The sequence below is a fragment of the Ambystoma mexicanum genome, chromosome 5q, assembly GCF_040938575.1.
Source record: "Ambystoma mexicanum isolate Mex_15411 chromosome 5q, UKY_AmexF1_1, whole genome shotgun sequence".
Taxonomy (NCBI): domain Eukaryota; kingdom Metazoa; phylum Chordata; class Amphibia; order Caudata; family Ambystomatidae; genus Ambystoma; species Ambystoma mexicanum.
In genome coordinates this window covers 1,323,513,410-1,323,535,429 of record NC_090933.1, presented here as the reverse complement: position 1 = coordinate 1,323,535,429, position 22,020 = coordinate 1,323,513,410, and the positions used below count along the sequence as shown (strand labels likewise).

The 22,020-nt window shown below is 48.0% G+C and overlaps 1 pseudogene; it reads right to left on the bottom strand.

Annotated features, from left to right (window-relative positions):
* Nucleotides 1–22,020, bottom strand: part of LOC138498405 (zinc finger protein 850-like) — a 203,198-nt pseudogene that overhangs the window by 76,138 nt on the left and 105,040 nt on the right.

Genomic DNA, 22,020 nt, shown 5'->3' with positions numbered 1-22,020 from the left:
CTAATAATAGAAGAGCCTAGCCACCAAATCCATCAACTGTACTAAAGAGAAGTCATCACCAACTAGAGAGGACAAAGAACGATGGCAACCTGTTAAAGATAGGATCATAGAACACTCAAGGTTTTAATCATTTAACCTCACAAAGTGATGTAAATTTAGGCTCATTTGATCTCATATGTTTACAGGAAACATGGCTCTTAAAGAAACAGACCATGGATGGTTTCCAAATCGCCTTTGCAGCAGCAACAAAAGTGGAAATGGGGCAGCGTCTTTCAGCCCTAATTTCAGCATTTCGTATAGGAATCGGGCTACATATGGAAAGAGTGCTATGGGCAGATCTGTCCATTCTAGCGACCTTAGTATCATGCACGCCCAGTCTAAAACCAAAAGACGCTGGCCACTCAGAGCTCTTCCTAATAATTAACATATACTGGAACCCCAAGGAAATTGGAGTGCAATCAATGATGCAAGAGACCGACTCAATAATCGGTGATTCCACAGAGGTGACAACATTTCATCACATAATCTTATGGGGCGACCTCAAAATCACGTGCACCAACGGAAGGACGGAAGGTGGCTGGATTAAGCTACCTAAACCAAACAAAGGCGTAAATAAGGACAGTAAACCATTTAGCCTAAGGTGTAGACGAGAAACGTGGGCATCTTCAATGGAGGTGAGGGATTTACATAATCTTTACTTTACTAAACCAGCAGACCCATTTAAGATACCAACATGGGAACAAAAGGGTTGCAAAAGCTCCACAGATCACATCCACGTGTCCAAAAGACTGTTGGCAAAATTAAAAGATTTTAGAGTGATAAGAACATTAAACAGCAACCATAATTTACTAGTGGCTTCCTGGGAAACGGTAAGAACCACCAAAAGAAAGCTAATGACAACGGCAATAGAAATATCAAAGCAAGGCAACAGATTGAGACTTACGTCAGCCTCGATAAAAACAATAACACAAAAATACGTGAACTTTACACAGAACTGTGCCACAAAAACAGACTTGGAGAAGTTAGACTACTGTCCGTTACTGAGCCCGTATTATACGCAGGCCAGCCAGAATAAGGTGAAAAAGGTGCATCTACACATCAAAAATACAACAGTGACATTAAAGAATACAGACTTGAGAGAAAAAGTAAGACAAACAAAAAGAAATCCGGCCATAGAAAATATGGAGAGGCTTAAAACAACACAGAAAGCCTATAGAAATTGGATAAAATCATATAAAATACGAATGTACCAAGAAGAACATGTTAGTAGCACTAAGAGGAAAACAAGCAAAGGCCTTCTGGTCATTAATATTGCTGATGCTTCAAAAAAGACAAGACTCTCTGCAGAATAATGTCAGTGAAAAAGAGTGGATGATTTACTTTGCAAAACTCTTCAAGCCAACAGATAAGTCTCAAGAAAAAGCTGTACAAACATTGTCAAACAAATGGGACATAGCCCATGACAAAGAGGAGATTGTGCGAAAATTTGGCAGGCTAAAAAATTCTAGAGCACCGGGACCCGACGGAATTTCCAAATGGGATTTGAAGGGAAATTGAGAAGTTTGGGGTCCCCTTATTAAGGAAATATTTGACACCTGTCTGCAATCCTGATCGTTATCAAGCTCTTGGAAAACAGCAAACGTGGTGCCCATTTATAAAAAAAAGAGGGAAAAGGAGAACCCGGCCAACTACAGGCCAATATCCCTTTTAGATGTAGTGAGAAAACTCTTTGGCTCGTTCCTATTAGACAAACTTAAAGATTGGACCAACTCGTCGGACATCAGCGATCCTTTCCAATCAGGATTTGTACAGAGTATGGGTACGTGAGCAAATATCCTGCTGCTGAGCGCACTAAAAGCCAAGATATTTGCAGGCAGCCCTAGGGTTCTCCTGCTCTTGGTCGACTTAACTCAGGCCTTTGATAAGGTCAATCATGGCAGACTATGGGCAAAATTCAAATCGTGGAATTGCCCGCCTGAAATTCTGGACCAAATCAAAGACCTGTATACTGGAACTTCGATGAGAGTGCGACCCAGTGGGGCCGGCCTACTATCGGAAGCAATCATGATAGACAGAGCGGTGAAACAGGGTTGTCCCCTATCCCCAACGCTGTATAATGCTTACATCAGAGACTTCAAAGAGTCAGAAGCAGAAATCAGAGCCTTCCCGCCAATACTGGTTAAAGAGCACGTCAGCAGGCTACTGTATCTGGATGACATTATCCTTCTCGACCAGACGGGTGTTGGCCTACAACGTAAATTGGTGGGCTTGCTCACCTATTTACAAGAAAACGACCTGGAGATCAACGCAAAGAAGACAAAAATAATGATCCTGGAGAAGACCCATAAACTAAGCGAGAAAATAAGATGGAACATCACAGGGGAGGTCCTTGAAAAAGTGGACAGTTTTCAGTATCTGGGAGATACAATAAGTAGCAGTGCCACAGAATCACCAATGCAAGAAACATTGTACTCAAAAACACGGACCCTTGTCTTGCAAACCAAGTTGATTGACAAAATATTTGGCAGATTTACCTTGCTACCGGCGATAAACTTCTATAAATCAAAAGTAGTACCAGCGATTACTTATGGAGCGGAAGTCATGCCATCCATCCCAAGCGACTTATGGATGAAGCTGGAGGGCTTACTGTGGAGTGCCGAATCTGCCTCCATCTACTCCTATGGCATCCATAAGGAAAGAACTGAGCCTGGTATCATTTAACGGCTCAGTAGAACTTAATGGGCTAATGCTATTCAGAAAGATACAAGCTCATAACCAGAAAATACACAAGATCATCTATGATGAGATGACCAATGGTAAACACCCAATGCTTAACAACCTGGATCTATTAAAGGAAATTGGGAGCTCAGAAGAAGAACTCAAATCAAATCGGGAACAGCCAAGCGGCGTCTGAAAGAATGGGACTGGACAAGAACGTTGGTAGAGGCAGCGAAAAATAAACTCACCGCTCACCTGCCCCCAAATACGCAAAAAATAAACCGATCGCTTACTTAGTGAAACTGCCAAACATAAAAACAAGATCAGTCTTCCTGAGAGCAAGACTGAACCTACTGAAGACCAAGGAAGTCTTAAGAATAAGAGGGTGCGCTAAGAAGAACACTTGTCGCTTTTGTCAGCAAGGAGACAGAGTTGAAACTATAGGACACCTATTATTATCATGCCCAGGCACTAGGTCAAAAAGACAGATACATATGGGCCATCTTTTTAAAAACGTGAGCATATTGGAAGAGGAGTATTGGTGGAACTGCATGATAAGCGGGCTCTCGACAAAAACAACCATTGCAGTGGGGCAATTTTTACAGAACATCGGTTTGGAAAAAGAAAATTGGACCCCACTCGAGAAAGTGGAATTTAGCACATCAAAAATAGTCGAGGCCTGATGTGGCAAGAAGAACAACAAGGACACTTGACTAAAATACTAGGAAATCCATGACGCTCAATATTGCAAAAAATGGTATGAAAACAATTAAGTCAAGTAATAAAAAATAAAAAATTTAAATTATTACACAGCTCCCTCTCTGTGCACATTCCTGTTTCTTTGTAACAGCACAATGCACATAGAAGCATGCAGATGCCTCCCTGTGTTCAGTGAGGTGTGCATACAGGCATAGGCCCCGAGTACACAGGGACAAAAGTGTAATTATTCCCCCATGGAAAGTAAGGGACTCATCACGAGTTTGGCAGTAACGCTTAAATCCGGCGGTAACAGTATTAGCGCCGCCAAGGCCGCTCCGCCAGATCACAAGTACAAATCCCGCCGGCGCAATTACAGCCGGCGGTAGCGCAGCCGGCTGTATTAGCACTGGCACCCATTTGGGCTATTACAGAGCCATCACGAGTCTGGCGTAGGTGCAATTAGAGGCAGAAAACCAGCATAAAATACCCCGAAAATACCCCTAGTCAAATGCTGAAGGTAAAAGAACACAAGAGACAGCAAAAAGTGCCCAGATGAAACCAATGCAAATCAGAGGCTTACAAAGGACCCACCCATGCACAACACACACTTTCAAACACCATGCTGCCATTTGGAGCCGGGAGCCTTGATGTGGACATCTACCTGCTGCACCTGGAGCTACAGATGCCAGCCAACCAGGCCGGGGCCCTGGGAGCACAGGGGGTGGTGGGGATGAGGAGAAGGAGGAGGAGAGCAGCAACCGCAAGGCGGCCAGCCTTTCCCAGGGTCCGGCCAACACCCTGCGCCCTGACTGATGGGCAGTTGGTGACTCAGTATAGGCTGGACAGGGCAACCATCACCCAGTTGCTGATCCAGGCTGACATAGGCAGCCGTATAGCCATCAGCACTGCAGTGCCCCCGCTCGTGAAGCTTGTGTCCGTGCTACAATACCTTGGGACTGGCGGCTACCAACATACCGTTGCCATAATGCATGGCATGGCCCAGTCCACCTTCAGTGCCGTGCTGGGACAGGTGCTGGATGCACTGCTGCTCCATGTCAATGAGTACATTGCATTGCCAGCCACACAGGCACAGGTGAACCAGCTGAAGGGCCAGTTCCATGCCATTGCCCAAGTTCCGAATGTCATAGCAGCCCTGGACTGTGCACATGTAGCACTAGTACCACCCTGAGTACATGAGGCAGCGTACAGAAACCGTAAGAATTACCATTCCATGAATGTTCAGATGACATCTAGCCCTGACCTCACCTTCAGCCACTGCTGCGCCCGCTATCCAGGATCCACCCACGACTCCATGGTCCTGCGCAACAGTACCCTGCCAGCGTACATGGAAAGGCACCGAGGCCACAACACATGGATGCTGGGTGAGTACAAATGTAGTCCGAAATGTATGTAAAATTACATCTGATGTGGGTAGACATACACAGCGAAACTCCTGCATGCCAGCAGTAGACATAGACAGCACTAGCACTGCAACATTCCCATGCATGCTCCTTGCATGAGAACCTTTGGACATGTGGAACACAGCCAGTCTGAATGGCAAAGACATGTGGGAGTACAATCACATATGGAAGCCCAACTGCCACAATGCATCCTGTGTGAGTCGCAGTGTTGCTTCTCACCCTGACACAGCAGAGACATTCCAACTTGGCCACCCGACAGTCATGCCAATGGTGCCCAAAAGTAGGCACATCCACAAAGGCACTACACACAAGTAGTTTGATCCACGACAATGTACATCCCTAAACACTGACCCCTGATTGGCCAATCACATGCCTGGAGAAATGTACATCATTGTGCCAATCAGCAAACACAACACCACCCAAAGAGAATGCCAATGACACATGGGCTAAAAACATGTTGCATGCACATGCAGATACAAGAGTCCCCTCATCCAGTGGCAAGGGACAGACCTGATACATCTAGACACAGGTGCGGTGCTAGCAGTAAGTAGTCCATCGATCCGATGCTGCCCCTAGCACAGCACACACCAGAATGCAAGTGACCATATGACAAGCAGTGCACATGTACCACATGCGTATGATACACATAAGCACTCACACATACATTGATACACAACTGCATGGCAACCTCACACCATGCATGTATCGCAAGGAGAAGTGTATATGGCAAAATTGCATTGAGATAGCATGACCTCCTCAACACAAACTTGATTCTGCTGCCAATGTCACTGATTGCTGAGCCTTGTGCACCCACTGAACCAATCTTGTCCTCATACCTGCATTCTCTCCCCTGCAGGTGATTCTGGATATCCCAGTACACATGGCTCATGATCCATGTGCGTCATCCACACACTCCAGCTGAGCGGGCATACAACATTAACCATGGACGTACATGTATCTGCGTGGAGATGGCAGTTGGTCTGCTGAAGGCACACTTCCGGTGCCTAGACGTACAGGAGAGGCATTGATGTATGCAACTGAATAAGTTGGCAAAATCGTCCGTACATGTGCCATGCTTCACAACATTTGCTGTCACAGGAATGTGCCACTGCCCTCCGATGCCGATGTGCAGCCACCTGGGGATGGGAGTGAAGATGATAATGTGCCCGAAGCTGGTGCACGTGTTCACAGGGATGGGGTGGTAGAGGGGAGATTGGCCAGACAGGGCTTGATTGATAATTATTTTTGATACGGGTGATGGGTACATGTAACACATATCACTTGAACATTAAAGAAGACTTAATCACAATCACCACTGTCCATGCTTTGTAAGAATTTTGAACATGATTTATTATATGTTTGACAATCCCCCGTCCCCCAGTGAACACCCCAGCACACAAACCCCCTGCCCCCTGAGAACTCCCAAGCACACAATCCTCCCTGCCCCCCAGTGAACTCTCCAGCACATAATTCCCTCCTCCCCCCAGTGAACTCCCCAAAACAGTGCTGGTAGGTGCATTTGCACAGGGCCCGCAGCTACTGTGCCATGTCCATCTATGATGGTCGTGGGTGCTTCCTCTGGTGAGCGGCATCTGAGATTGCGCATGGAACGGCGCCTGGGAGAAGGCTCCAGGGATCCCTTCGTGGGTGTAGTCGAGTTCGATGGAATGGCACCAGCAATATGCAGCTGCTGGCAGAGCAGATTGTTTGTCTGCACTGCATGCGCAGATAGTTCCTCACACAACTCCCGTACCTTTCCCGAAACCTATCACAGCTGCTGTGCATCCCGCCACCACTTTCCGGGATTGTGCGTTGTCAGGGGCCATGCTCTTAGTGGCATTCCGTATGGCACGGCTGATGGCCCTGATGTGGTGGCTGTGCTCTGTGGCCATGGCCTCAATTCGCAACTGTCGGGCCTCAATGAAATCCAGACGCCCCCTATCGGGCAGTATGGGTATGGGGAGCACTTTAATACCGGCACCCGCGAATGGGCAATTACTGGGCCCGCAAGACTCGTAATTGCCCATTTGCGGGTGCCGGTTTTTTCACGGGTTTGGTGGTAGCCGTGCCTGTTTTACAGGCACGGCTACCACCAAACTCCTTATGAGGCCCAATGTATTTGGCCTTGAGTGTTTTATAAATGTTCAGCTGCAGGGTGTTAAACACCATGTCCGCCCTGGCGTCCGGGAGTGCATGCTATTCACACCTTGGGATTTCCCAGGGTGTGGATAGTGTTCTGTTTTTTGTTTTTGCCCAACCCGAAATGCTCTATGCGTGAGCTCATCTCCTGTCCCAGAGGTCGGGGGGACAAAAGAAAGACTGCTGCCTTTAAAATGGAAGAGGCACTAGGTCCCTTTTTGGATGACAGCAGCCATTGAAAATGTTCAAAAATGGACGCTGTCATCCGAAAAGGGACCTTTTTTAATAGCAGCAACCATTTTGTTTTGCATATATTTTTTTTCACCGCTGCGGGACCTGATGTCTGAATCGCAACCGGCAAATGCATATTCTGAGTGGTCAGACCGCCTTTCCTGGGTGTGAAGAACAGTTCTTGATGTTCCCTTGGGTCAACAGCAACATTTATCTTCAATCTCGTCTTCCTTTTTATGTGTGGTTGGGATTACCTGGTGTACTCTCCTTCCAAGGATATTGCTCCCTAGTCTCTTAAACCAACACACCTGCTGGCTATGTCTTGTGTCTTATTCACTTCCAACTCCCCTGATGTATTTGTCATGATCACTGGCACTACCGATACTGGCCTTGCCCCTTGCACCTACCCTAGTGTAGTAGCAAGCACATATGCACCCAGCCCGGGGTTTGACAAGGCACCACTGGGGTTCTTGGGCCAGGTTGAGAAAGAACAAAAAGAGTTGGGCCCAAGCCTGGCGTGCCTGGTGCCACGTTTCTTATTCATGAGGTGACTATGCTCTGCCACTTCTTATTCCTTATTCCTTCAACATGGAGGCAGAGTAAACCAAGCAGCATTTAAAATGCTGCAGGGCTGCCTTTGGGTGTGGATGGCTCTGCCTTTTGGGTGGGGCTAGGCATGCTTAGTCATTGGGTGTGGCTGGGTGTGGTTGGCTACTTAAGCAACATCCAGGCAAGGGTTCTCTGCTACTCGTCATTCTGCCACTGTAGCATGACACTTGCGGGGCTTGCTGCTGCTCTCCGGACCTGAAAGAAGAAACAGCTGTTTAACGGGGCTCCGCTCTACGGACCCGATCTACGATCCTCGGCAGCACTCACCTGGTTATCCTCGTGTGAATTATTGGCAGCAACGCTTCTTGACATCTCGGCTTCTCGACTCCTCCGTCACCGCTCCTGCTGGAAAGAGAAAAGAAACAAGACAACAGTTAGTAAGTGGAATTACCACGCATAGTAGCAGCCCTATGAACAGTATTAACATTGTGAATATCATTAAGGCAGCAATTGAAGAAGGTGAAAGCAGCGTTGTGCTGGGGGAAAAGCGGCGCTTCAGAAAACACCAACATAGCGCATTCAATACCGGCAGCTGCTAGACGATCAACAGAGCACCACGCACCAAAGGGGCAGCGCTCTGCATCAAGACATGCTAGAGAGCGCTGAGCATAGAAGGAACAGCGCACAGCCAAACTGATCTTTAAAACCACCCTTTACCGACAATTATCTATGCTGCAAGGCAAAAGGACACAAGTCCATACAGCACAGAGCACACAACCAAGCTGAACTTGAAAACCACCCTTTACAGACAATTATCTATGCTGCAAGGTGAAATGACACTGATCCACGCCGGAGCAGGCCTGGGCTGGATATAGGCCACCACAGTCAGTGACGTAACTGACCTATACCTATTGCACCTCTGCCCAAGAGATAGCAGGATGGAAAGATTCTCTTCCCAATAAATCAGCATCACGCCCAGGGGTTCAGTTCCACTGGAGGGTTTTGACACAGATACCACACAGAAGAGGTTTCCTGGTGCCCCCGCAGAGCTAAGGTGAGTGTTACAGCATTTCCCTGTCAGGATTTCTTTTACACCATTGCAACAGTCTGATATACTCTCCTGCCAGGGCTTTTCATATGTGAACTCCTGGCCACTCTCCCACCTTTGATGGTTCTGCTTTTTAGCCTCCTTGGCGAATATACTTGATTTCTTATATATGGTTGCTTTGTCTCTTATATGCTTGCAGCATGTATTGACCAACTTGAAATTCTCTCCTTTTAGAAAACTGCTCTTTCAGTCTTTCTCCGGTTTTAGAAACCATTCCTTTTCTCTCTCTTGGTTTTGCTATGAGTAATTTAAGTTTGGTGTGGCCGACCCAGTTCTCTCTGTCCCTTTGTGGACTCACCGGTTCTCGATTGCACCTTGTTTCTTCTGTGGTCCGCTGTTGGTCTCCGGCTGCTTTCTGCTTCGCAACAATTTCTCCATTGTTTTCATGCTTCTGCTGTGCTCGTCCGCTTCGCATGGGAATCCGGTGAGCAAAGCGTTTTGCTCCAACGCAGGCGAGTGCCCAGAATCCCTCCACTGTCTTCTAACATTCTTGCCTTGTGTCCGCCACTCAGTTTATCCCGCTGTTGAAGTCTGTGCAAAGACGTATACAGCCCTCACTACTGGCACCTAATCTCACCAGGGCGTTTAGCCCCAGAATAGAGAGATTGTTCAGGCCAGCACCTACCGACCCTCTGTAGAGGTCAGGTAAAACCAGATTCACTAGTGGTCACCACTACCAGAAAGAGGATGGCACTCCTCTGGCCTTTGTTGAAGCCCCGCCAGACAAGGAAAGCAAGACAATCTATATCTTTGTAAGGAAGGTTGCCTCCACAGCGGCATATCAAGCCAGAATTGCAACTAACACTATACTTCTAGCTAGTTAGGGCTGCCACATGTGGGATGACCTGGAACACCAGATTGAAGCAGTTCAGAACCCCTAAAGACACAATTATTAAGTACTATTTCAGAGGGCAAGCAAGTATCAAACTGCATCCTCACAAATAATCTTGATGCAGCAGACAATGCATGCCGCATCATTGCAGAAGGCACACATATCAAGTGCCATGCCTGGCTTAGGCAGTCTGGTTTTAAACTAGAAACTCAGCCACCCTCCTTAATATGCCGGTGGAGCCTAACATACTTTTAAGGAAGGATGCTGAAGAGGCCTCGAGCGCAAAGGAGGAGTGCTACACTCTTAAATCCCTTGGCCTACGTACAACAAGGCTCTTCAAATTCCAGAATGTTTCACGGTCAGGGGTCTCAACTCTCTTCCGGTTACACTCAGGGCAGACAGACTCCATCTTGGGGCCCATCGTAAGGACAATCTTCCTCTTCTGGTTTTCAAATAAAAGATCCAGAGGAACAGGCAGAGTATCACCTGGGAGAGGCTCCACCCACCCTCCCCAAACAATGCCGCACTGCTGCAGTTACCCTTCCATGCCACTCCAGTAGGAGGTCCAATTTCACTTCACTCACGCATCGGAGGGGATAACGTCAGACAAGTGGGTGTTCTCAACCATGGCAGGCGGGTATTGTATTGCACTGTTACAGAAACCACTCAACCGCCCACCAAGACGAGAAAAATGACACCAGGACAGAGTTGTATACTGTTAGAAGAAGTAAAGGCACTGCTGGAAAAGGACACCATAGAGATTGTCCCATCAAATCAGGTAAACAAGTGTGTTTATTCAACGTACTTCCTTGTGCCAAAGAAAGACGTCTCGATGCGCCCAGTACTAGATCTGTGCCCAACGAACAGATAAGTTAAACCCCAAAAGTTTTGCATGACCACGCTTCAAGAAGTAATCCGCCTCTTAAAACAGGGGTATTACATGTCAACATTGGATATGAAAGATGCATACTTTCATATTTCAAAGCTTCATGCACACAGAAAATATCCGCGTTTCAAGATAGCGGGAGTTCACTACCAATTCAAGGTACTCCCCTTTGGCATCACTTCGGCGCCAAGAGTATTTGTGATGGTGCTCGCAGTAGTGGCAGCACACCTGCGCAGAAAGTCGATCCCTGTATACCCTTATCTGGACAACTGGCTAATTACTGTGAAATCGGCTCAAATTTGCAAACAAAACACACAAAAGACAATCTGGGTTTCTCCATCAATGAAAATAATTCACATCTGGTCCCCAGCCAAATAAAACAATTTCTGGCAGCAATTCTAAAGACAAAAGGAGGAGTTGGCTTTCCTGACAAAAGTATACAATATGCTGTTGCAAGTACCTCACTACAAGACCAGTCGCCAGATAATGTCATGATGCCTACCCCCGGAGCACCAGGCCAGGCCCAGCACCCCCGGAAGCAGGCATCATGCCCTCGGGTAAAAGCCCAGCGGCCCCTTATAGGGGCTCTTTGGACTCAGTCCTGGCGCCTTTGGCGCCAGGCTCATGTTGGACATCAGTCCTGGCGCCATAGGCGCCAGGCTCATAAAGGGAGGTGTTTTGTGCACTTACCTGATGCAGACCATGCTGCACGCTTCAGGCCTCCCTGAGACCTGAAAGGGACTATTTTTTCATAGGGACTATTTTTTCACTCGGGTGTGGCCAGGGAAGGATACATACCTAGTTGGGGGAGGATACATACCTGGGACTTCTTTGGAGGCTATTTAAGCCACGCCCAGACAGCAGCTCATGCTTCGCGTTGTTCTGCTTCCTGCAGCTTAACGCTCACTGTGTCTGCTCCTGCTCCTGGACTCCAGCCACGCCCGCCTCGAACCTGGAAGACCTGCAAGGAAGGAAGAGAAGAGAAAGGTGAAAACCAAGGACTATTTCAAACTTCTTACCTGCATCCGGAATCTTATCGCCAGCATCCCTGAAGAAAGACTTCCATTTAAAAGCATCGCGTTGCTCGCTGCAGCGCCACGCTTCACTCACCTGTCCTCGACACATCTCCCGGCTCCATTGCGGCTGTCAGCATCGGACGCCACATCTCTGCACGTAGGGGAGAGAGGAAGAAACAAAAGGTGAGCAGAAGGAACACAGAAGGAAAGCCTGATTAACAGCCATAATACTTACCGGCTTTTCTTCCACATTTCGGGTCGGCGCCGCCCCGTTGGCAGGTACCGTACCCCGGCCCCTATTGGGAAAGGACAAGAGACATTTCTGGGGAATGAAAAGGACATTTAGAGGGATCGCCCTCATCACTACTCACCTCGGCAATTTAACTCCTCGACGCATCGCCTTCATTCTGCACCTGAAATAAAGGACAGATCACAGGTTAGAAAGACAACATAAAGGGGGCCTCACGTGAACTTTGAACTTTCATACTTACGGCGCATCGCTCAGGAAAGTCAAGTGGATTTTGCCAGCGCCATTCTGAAAACCAGTGAAGTAACTGGACGAACGCGCGCCCCTGCACCAGAAGCAGGATGGAGAGTTCATCCTTCCAAACCATAAGGTGAGCTTAAACCGGGGTTTGGAGGAAGTTAGAGAGGAAAGAAGGGGGAAAGGGGGGAGCTAGCACACTATTCTGCAGACTGTTAATCCCCTTTCTCATCTGCAGAAGGATATTCCTACGGGCCAGGCAAGCAAGATTTGGAGGTCCTGTCCAATTGGTGTTCCGGGTCCTGCGCATCACGCTAGAAGAGGCCACAGCAATCCAGACTAGACCAGCGCCCCCGTGGGAACCAGGTGAGCGTTACAGAACGCGAAGCCTTCCTACAAATTCCCACCCAGGCGCTATGGAAACTTCCGAAACTGACCAGTTGGCCCAATTACTGGGGGAATTACGGGCCGAAGTACACGCCGCTCGTCAGGAGACTAGTGCCCTCAGGAGGGAAGTGATTGTAATAAAGGATAGAGCTGATGACCTGGCTAGACAGCTTTTGCAAGGTCAAGCTGGACAAACTCCTTTACCCGGTTCCGGGGGGAACCCCGCTCCTGTGGTTTCCAGTAACCCGGTGCAGATTAATCTACCTGGAAACATGCCGCTGGCCCCACCTGAACGCTTTGCTGGGGACCCCAAACGATTCGCCGTATTCATGAATCAGTGTCGTTTGCACTTCCTATGCAGACCTGGGGCCTTCCCTAATGATCAGACCAAGGTAGCCTTTGTGTTGTCATATCTCAGCGGCTGTGCTGCCGATTGGTCAATCCCACTGGTAACTCAAGATGACCCGATTCTTTGTGATTTTCAAGGATTTCAAACAAGCATGGAAAGGTTATTTGCTCGACACTCCCAGGGACAGGCTCTGGATGACGAACTTCTATCTCTGCGACAGGGCAATCAAGACCTTCTATCCTACATTGCAACCTTCAATAGACTAATTGTGGAAACTGGTTGGCCAGAGGATAAAAGAATCACGTTATTCTATCGAGGTCTACGCGGAGAACTTAAAGATGTCCTGGCACAAGTTGTAAATCCGCCCCAAGAATGCACTGAATATATAGACTTAGTGGTCCAATTGGATCACAGGCTGCAAAACAGAAAAGCAGATCGGTCCAAGTTTGAAACCCGGGTGTTGGCCAAGACCCTCGCTAACCCCAAGGGGGCTGATGGCTCGGAGCCTATGCAAATCGGAGGGGTTAAAGGACCCCTAACTCAAAAAGAACGGGAAAGAAGACGACAGATGCAATTATGCCTTTATTGTGGGTCCTCTGGACACTTTCTACGAGATTGCCCGGTTAAGCCGCCCAAGAAGGTGGTAGGAGCCGCTGATAAAATCCATGGAAACTCTGTATTGGGAAACGACCACGCCCGGCAAGCGTAGGGGTCCGTTTGCCGAGCTTGAAAACTAACTCTCAGACCTCGCATTTCATTGTGCCAATGGTCCTCGTAGATCCGGAACAGCCTAAACGGTTGCATGCTATAAAGGCATACATCGATAGCGGGGCTATAGGAAACTATGTGGATCGAGAATTGGTCTCTTGGATAAACCTCCCTCTGCGTCCTAAAACCAACAAAGATGTCATCACCACAGTAGATGGAACCGAAATTGCCTCTGGACCGGTAACACATTCCACAGCTGAGGTGACACTTGTAGGTCCGGATGGCCATCGGGAGGCAGTTGTGTTTGATGTAATCAAGGCTCCACAGTTTCAGCTTATTCTCGGAATCCCTTTGTTAGAGACACATAATCCTCGAATTGATTGGCGAGCGAAGAGAATAACCTTCCCGGATTGTGCACAAACCTGCTACCCAGAAAATCCAAAGATTAATCTAGCATCAGTAACCTCTGTCCCCGTGCAACTACCTCCAGAGTACCAAGACTTTCAGGACGTCTTCCAAAAGGAACAGGCCAACACGTTACCTCCCCACAGATCGTACGATTGCCAAATCGATCTGGTGCCCGGTGCACAACCCCCTTGTAGCAGGATTTACGCCCTTACTGAACCAGAGAATCTGCATTTGAGAAAATATTTAGATCAATACCTCGCCAATGGTTTCATTCGCCCGTCAAAGTCCCCGGCATCCTCAGCTTTGTTCTTCGTGCCTAAAAAAGAAGGCGACCTTAGAACTTGTATCGATTACCGCGCATTGAACCAGATAACTGTTAAAAATCGTTACCCTCTGCCTCTGATCCCTGAACTCCTTAACCAGGTGAAGGACGCTTGCGTATACACCAAGTTAGATCTCCGGGGGGCTTATCATCTGGTACGAGTAAAAGAAGGCGACGAATGGAAAACGGCCTTCCGTACAAAATATGGACTATTCGAATACCAGGTGATGCCTTTCGGGTTGTGCAACGCACCTGCAGCCTTCCAATTCTTCATGAACGATGTCCTTCGGGAACTCATCGATGTCTGTGTTGTCGTGTATATCGATGACATTCTTGTGTACTCCTCTTTGGAATCTGATCACAGAAAGCATGTCAGGGCCGTCCTAGAGAAACTGCGCCAGCACAAACTGTTTGCCAAGCTGAAAAAATGTGTTTTCCATACCACCGAGGTTGAGTTTCTCGGATTCATCCTGACACCTAAAGGGGTCCGAATGGATTCACGGAAAGTGGATGCCATCCTCAAATGGCCATCACCTAGTTCGGTGAAAGGTGTCCAAAGCATGCTTGGTTTTGCCAACTTTTATCGCAGGTTCATCCCGGAGTTTTCATGTGTGGTGCAACCCATCACTGCTCTCTTGCGAAAAAATAAACGTTTTGAATGGACCGAGGAAGCCGAACAGGCCTTTCAGGAGTTGAAAGCTAAGTTCACATCCGCACCTATTTTGAAGCACCCGCGTCCCGATCTCCCATATATAGTCGAAACCGACGCGTCCAGCTTAGCCATGGGAGCTGTCCTGTCTCAGAGAGACCCTGAAACCAACCAACTGCACCCCGTAGCATTTTGGTCCAGAAAGTTCTCGCCGCCGGAGATAAATTATGCGATCACTGATAAGGAACTATTAGCCATTAAGTCCACCTTTAAGGCTTGGCGGCATTATCTCCTCGGCGCCCGGCATACCATCACCGTGATCACTGATCACCGAAATTTACAATATTTAAAAACTGCCCAGGCTCAATCGTCTCGACAGCTCCGATGGGCTTTGTTCTTTGCTGAGTTCGATTTTGTAATCACCTACCGCCCCGGCTATAAGAATGGTAAGGCGGACTCTCTATCCCGAATTGGAATGGAAGAAATAGACACAAACTCAGAACCTGTCCCGATAATTCCCGAACAAAGAGTTTTGGGGATAACCACTTTACAAACCCTTGAAGACATTCAAGCACGAGTGAAACAATTCCTGGACTCTTCAGCCTTGCAGGATTGGATCAAAAGGGGGTCTAACTTTTCAGTCAAGGATGGCTTACCTTACTTCCAAGGACGCTTATTTTTGCCAGAAAAGGAATTGCAAGAACTGGTTATTTCCAGTCATCATGATACCCTGATGGAAGGACATCCTGGCATTGCCAAAACAGAGGAAAAGGTTAAACGACAATTCTGGTGGCCTTCCTGGCGAAAGGATATTAAATCTTTCGTGATGTCCTGTGGAGTTTGTGCCCAAAACAAAGGTCAAAAGACAAGACCCGCCGGTCTTCTTCAGCCCTTAGACGTTCCACCAGCACCTTGGCACACCCTGTCACTAGATTTTATCACAGACCTGCCCTCTTGTAATGGTTACAATACTATTCTGGTCGTGGTGGATTTATTTTCCAAAATGGCCCACTTTATTCCGTTGAAAGGATTACCTTCGGCCTTTGTTCTTGCCAAGGAATTCCTAGAAAATATCATCCGTTTGCATGGATTCCCGTCCATACTAGTCTCCGATCGGGGAAGCCAGTTTATTTCTCATTTTTGGAAAAAGTGTTGTCAACTGGCACAAATCGACGTAAGACTCTCGACCAGCCACCACCCACAGACCGATGGTCAGACGGAGAGAACGAACCAGACCCTTGAACAATATCTACGATGTATGTTGCACCAATCGGAGGGTAATTGGAAGGACATTTTATGGGTGGCTGAATATGCATACAATAACTCGATACACTCTGGAACTGGTCAGAGCCCCTTTTATACCCTATATGGACATCACCCTCGTACTTCAGACTTGGACTCACCTCTGAGCCTTGAAATGCCCGCAGTGGACCATTTGCATTCTACGATTACTCAAGCCTTCAAGGATGCAACTGCACATTTGCAACATGCGAAAGGGAAATACAAAAAGAATGCGGATCTGCATCGAAGAGAGGCGCCTCCATACCAAATAGGGGATCAAGTATGGTTGGCTACCAAACACCTATCACTCAAGGGGCCTCGAACTTTTAATCCAAGGTATTTAGGCCCTTACTCGATCAAAGCTATAATCAACCCAGTGGCAGTCAAGCTCGATCTACCAGCTAACATGCGGATTCACCCCGTTTTTCATGTGTCACTTTTGAAACCAGTGCACCAAGGAACCAGATTAACAAAGCCACCAGAACCGATTCAGATAGATGGGGAGCCTGAATTCGAGGTGAAGAACATTTTGGATTCTAAGATCTCAAAATCAAAACTTTTCTATCTATTTGATTGGAAAGGGTAAGGGCCTCAGGAAAGGTCTTGGGAACCCAGTGATCACGTACATGCACCTCGGCTGGTAAAAAGGTTCCATCGGAATTTCCCAAACAAACCGAAACCTCCAGAAGGAACGACCTTGGGAGGGGCCTTATGGGGGAGTGCTGTCATGATGCCTACCCCTGGAGCACCAGGCCAGGCCCAGCACCCCCGGAAGCAGGCATCATGCCCTCGGGTAAAAGCCCAGCGGCCCCTTATAGGGGCTCTTTGGACTCAGTCCTGGTGCCTTTGGCGCCAGGGTCATGTTGGACATCAGTCCTGGCGCCATAGGCGCCAGGCTCATAAAGGGAGGTGTTTTGTGCACTTACCTGATGCAGACCATGCTGCACGCTTCAGGCCTCCTGAGACCTGAAAGGGACTATTTTTTCATAGGGACTATTTTTTCACTCGGGTGTGGCAAGGGAAGGATACATACCTAGTTGGGGAAGGATACATACCTGGGACTTCTTTGGAGGCTATTTAAGCCACGCCCAGACAGCAGCTCATGCTTCGTGTTGTTCTGCTTCCTGCAGCTTAACGCTCACCGTGTCTGCTCCTGCTCCTGGACTCCAGCCACGCCCGCCTCGAACCTGGAAGACCTGCAAGGAAGAAAGAGAAGAGAAAGGTGAAAACCAAGGACTATTTCAAACTTCTTACCTGCATCCGGAATCTTCTCGCCAGCATCCCTGAAGAAAGACTTCCATTTAAAAGCATTGCGTTGTTCGCTGCAGCGCCACGCTTCACTCACCTGTCCTCGAGACATCTCCTGGCTCCATTGCGGCTGTCAGCATCGGACGCCACATCTCTGCACCTAGGGGAGAGAGGAAGAAACAAAAGGTGAGCAGAAGGAACACAGAAGGAAAGCCTGATTAACAGCCATAATACTTACCGGCTTTTCTTCCACATTTCGGGTCGGCGCCGCCCCGTTGGCAGGTACCGTACCCCGGCCCCTATGGGGAAAGGACAAGAGACATTTCTGGGGAATGATAAGGACATTTAGAGGGATCGCCCTCATCACTACTCACCTCAGCAATTTAACTCCTCGACGCATCGCCTTCATTCTGCACCTGAAATAAAGGACAGATCACAGGTTAGAAAGACAACATAAAGGGGGCCTCACGTGAACTTTGAACTTTCATACTTATGGCGCATCGCTCAGGAAAGTCAAGTGGATTTTGCCAGCGCCATTCTGAAAACCAGTGAAGTAACTGGACAAACGCGCGCCCCTGCACCAGAAGCAGGATGGAGAGTTCATCCTTCCAAACCATAAGGTGAGCTTAAACCGGGGTTTGGAGGAAGTTAGAGAGGAAAGAAGGAGGAATGGGGGGAGCTAGCACACTATTCTGCAGACTGTTAATCCCCTTTCTCATCTGCAGAAGGATATTCCTACGGGCCAGGCAAGCAAGATTTGGAGGTCCTGTCCAATTGGTGTTCCGGGTCCTGCGCATCACGCTAGAAGAGGCCACAGCAATCCAGACTAGACCAGCGCCCCCGTGGGAACCAGGTGAGCGTTACAGATAACTACACAAAGCAATGCGCTTTCTCAGGATGATGGCCTCATGCATTCACTTGGTGCCACACGCACGCCTGTGCATGCACCCAATGCAGGAATGGTTAGCGAAACAATGGTCTCAGACAAGCGGTCAGTGGGACGATCTAGTGGTTATTTTGCTAACCCTGGTACAGGCTCTTTGCTGGTGGTCCAGGGACAACCTGCTAAAAGGCAAACCCTTCGGCGTTCCACTAGCACAAGCGGTCCTAACTACAGATACCTCACTCGCCAGATGGGGGGGGGGCTCACTTCTTTCACCACACTGCCCACGGCCAGTGGACACCTACTACAGCCCACAAACACATCCATTTCCTGGAGCTTTTGACAGTCCTCAGTGCTCTTTAGCAACACCTTGCAGGGCAGACAGTGCAAGTCCTTACAGACAACACCACTGCCATGCTCTACAGTAAGGAGCATGGAGGCACTCATTCTCAAAGTCTGTTAAGCTATCCCCAAAAATATGGAAGTGGGCACTCAAGCGGAACATATTGCTAACATCTCAACATGTTCCAGGGGAACTCAATTCTCTGGCAGACACACTAAGCAGATACCCTCTACCAGAGGAACACGAGTGGGGACTCAATAAGGATATCCTAAATGGAATATTCCCACAATGGGGTAATTCCCCCTATTAGTTGATTTGTTCGCCAGAAACCTAAACGTGCAATGCACAGACTTTGCATCCAGGTTTCCCCAACCAGGGACCAAGGGGAACGCCTTGTGGTAAAACTGGTCAGGGAAATTTGCTTATGTACTGGTGACCCATCTGCTCTGTTGAACCCTCTCCGTCCCCACCTTGTCAACCCGCTGTGTACTGTAGTGGTCATGTAAACTGAGGCTGTGTAAATAGTGACTGCGCACCCTTTTGCTGCATGTAATGCTTCAATGAGAGCAATAAGCTCTGCTGCTTGGGCTGAGTAATGGGATGGCAGGCGATGTTGTACTATCACTTCGCACTCACCTTCTTCCAATCTCACAACTGCCACCCCCACATGTTTTTCCCCTGTGTCTGGGTTTATTGATGCTGACCCATCTATGAAGTAAACCTCTCCTTCATTTAGGGCATTTTTACTTACCACCGGTCCTTCCCCCTCATCCCCCTTATAAGAGGTACAGTCGTGTTCCTGCATGTCTTCTAATGTGCATGGTTCTGTAATGAATCTTGCTGGATTTACTGTTTTACATCGGACGATGTGTATGTTTGCACTGGATAAGATTATTTCATAAGCAGTGGCTCTTTGTGTTGTCAGTGTGCTTTTTGATCTTTCCAATATAGCGAATAGGGAGTGTTCCACAAATAGTGTCACAGAGCATCCCATCACTACTGTCGCACTTTTCTTAATGGCGAACGCTGCGGCTGCGAGAGATTGCTCGCAAGCAAAATGTCCTTTCATTACTGTGTCTAATGTGCCACTGTAGTAAGCAAGTGGCTTGTGCCCCAGGGATGTTTTTTGTGTCAGTACTGCTGTCATGAGGATCCCCTTGCAGTGGGAGAACAGGTAAAACTTGCGTTCATAATCAGGGTTCGCGAGCACAGGCGCGCTCGCAATGACTTCCTTGAGGGAGGTAAATGTGTCACCATTTCTGCTGACCATTGAATTTCTGTGTTCTCTCTTGGGGCCTCTTTGAGTGCCTGCAATAATGGTCTTGTGTATGCTGCATAATCTAATATCCGTGCTCGGCAGTAGTTACACATTCCTTGGAATTTTTGCATATCTTCACTGTGTTTGGCCGTCTTCCTGCTGTAATGGCAGCTACCCTGTCTGGTATTATTTTCTTGCCATCTTGTGAGATTAGCTGTCCCAGGTACAACACTTCTCGTTGGCAGTACTGTAGTTTTCCCCTGTCGCCTTTGTAGCCTTTGTGGGCCAACAATGTCAAGAGAGCAATACAATCTTTTCTACATTCTTCCTCATTCCTTGCGCAGATGAGTAAATCATCTAGGTATTGAATAAGTGTGTTCTCTGCTGTCATGTTCCCTAGATCTTCATGGAGTATGCGGTTGAATATGCTGGGGCTCTCACAGTACCCCTGGGGTAACCTGCAATGTTCGTATCTCTTTCCTCCCAGTGTAAATGCTGTTAAATACCTGCACTCTTCTGCCAATGGGATGGAGAAGAAGGTATTTTTTCAAATCAACTACTGTGAAATGTGATGCATTCTTGGGGATGCTGCACAATATGGATGCTGGATTGGGGACCAAAGGGAACTCTTTTTGAATGACATCATGAAGGGGGCGTAGGTCTTGGATCATCCTCCATGCCCCTCCTTTTGCTTTTTTGATTGGGCAAATGCAAGTGTTACATGGTGAATTTGAAGTTACTATTATTCCTTGCGTCAGAAATGTGCTTATTGTCTCTTTGATACCTTCTTCTGCTTCTCGGGACAGGAGGTACTGTTTTACCCTGGGCAAAATAGCTCCAGGTTTGAGTTTTATTTTAACTGGGGTGACTCCATGTAATAATCCCACGTCATGGGGGCCTGTGGTCCACAAATTACTGGGCACTAATTTCATATCATCATCAAAGAAGGAAGGCGGTGGCCCCACCACTGCCATCAGCTGTACTGGCACCTGCCTCTCTTGTATCATGATGTCACAGGGTATTGCTATCTCCATTATTATTTCACCATCACTTTCTGAATCTGAGAAAAGATCTTCATTCTGACAGGTCTCACAATGCAATGTTGGCATTGATGCACAACACTGTGCGCCACTCACAGCCATGTATATCCATTGCAATGACGGCTATTTGTTTAGTTGAGATTTGAACTGCATGTAAGTCTAAGGACATCACTGTCCCTGGCACAATCTCTGGGCGTGATATTGGTCGGAAGATGAACTCTGCGGGTACCCGCCATTCTAGCTTTTTCAACTCTGGGACCACCCGTGCCAATGTTTTCAGTCCTTGAATAAACACACCGGGATCTACAGGTATGCCGCACACTTCTGGTGCTGTTGCTCACGCATGTACCACCAGCATTACGCGCATGGGACAAATCACTGGGGTCAAACAAACTATCCCTCTCTCTGTGAAGGAGATAGTCATATTAAGCTTACTGAGAAGGTCCCTTCCAAACAAGTTAATTGGGGACTGTTCCTAATACAGTAGGGGTGCCCTCACTGTCATACCCCCCACGGTGACATCTAAATCTTCTGTGTTAGGAACTTTGACAACAGCCCCAGAGAACCCCTGCGTCTCCAATTTACGATTAGATAGCGGAAACCGGCCTTCACGTAAACATGATTTTTCAGCTCCCGAGTCCACCATAAAAATGAACTGTTTGTTCCCTATCTGCGCCCCTATCAATGGTTCCTCTGCTGCATTGTAGGTCATAGATAGAACAGGACACGCAAGTGCTCCCTGTGGGCTGTCCTATGCTGGATGTCTCGTGTTCCCCCCCTTGACTGAAGACATTCCCTGATACCACCGCGACTCCGCCATACGGGGCAGGTGCACCGTTAGCAGTTGTGGCAAAGGGGTTATCTTGTGTCTATTGCATATAATCGCGGCTTTGTGGATGTTGTTGTACATTTTGAGGAGGTTCTCTTCGCTGCTCTACATACCCCTGCTCTGGCTACCCTTGTGCCCCTCCCATGGGTAATCCATATGGGCTCCCCGCGTGGGGCTGACCACATGGTTGATCGTCTTAATATATATATTATTTGGTCTGCTTCTGCATTCT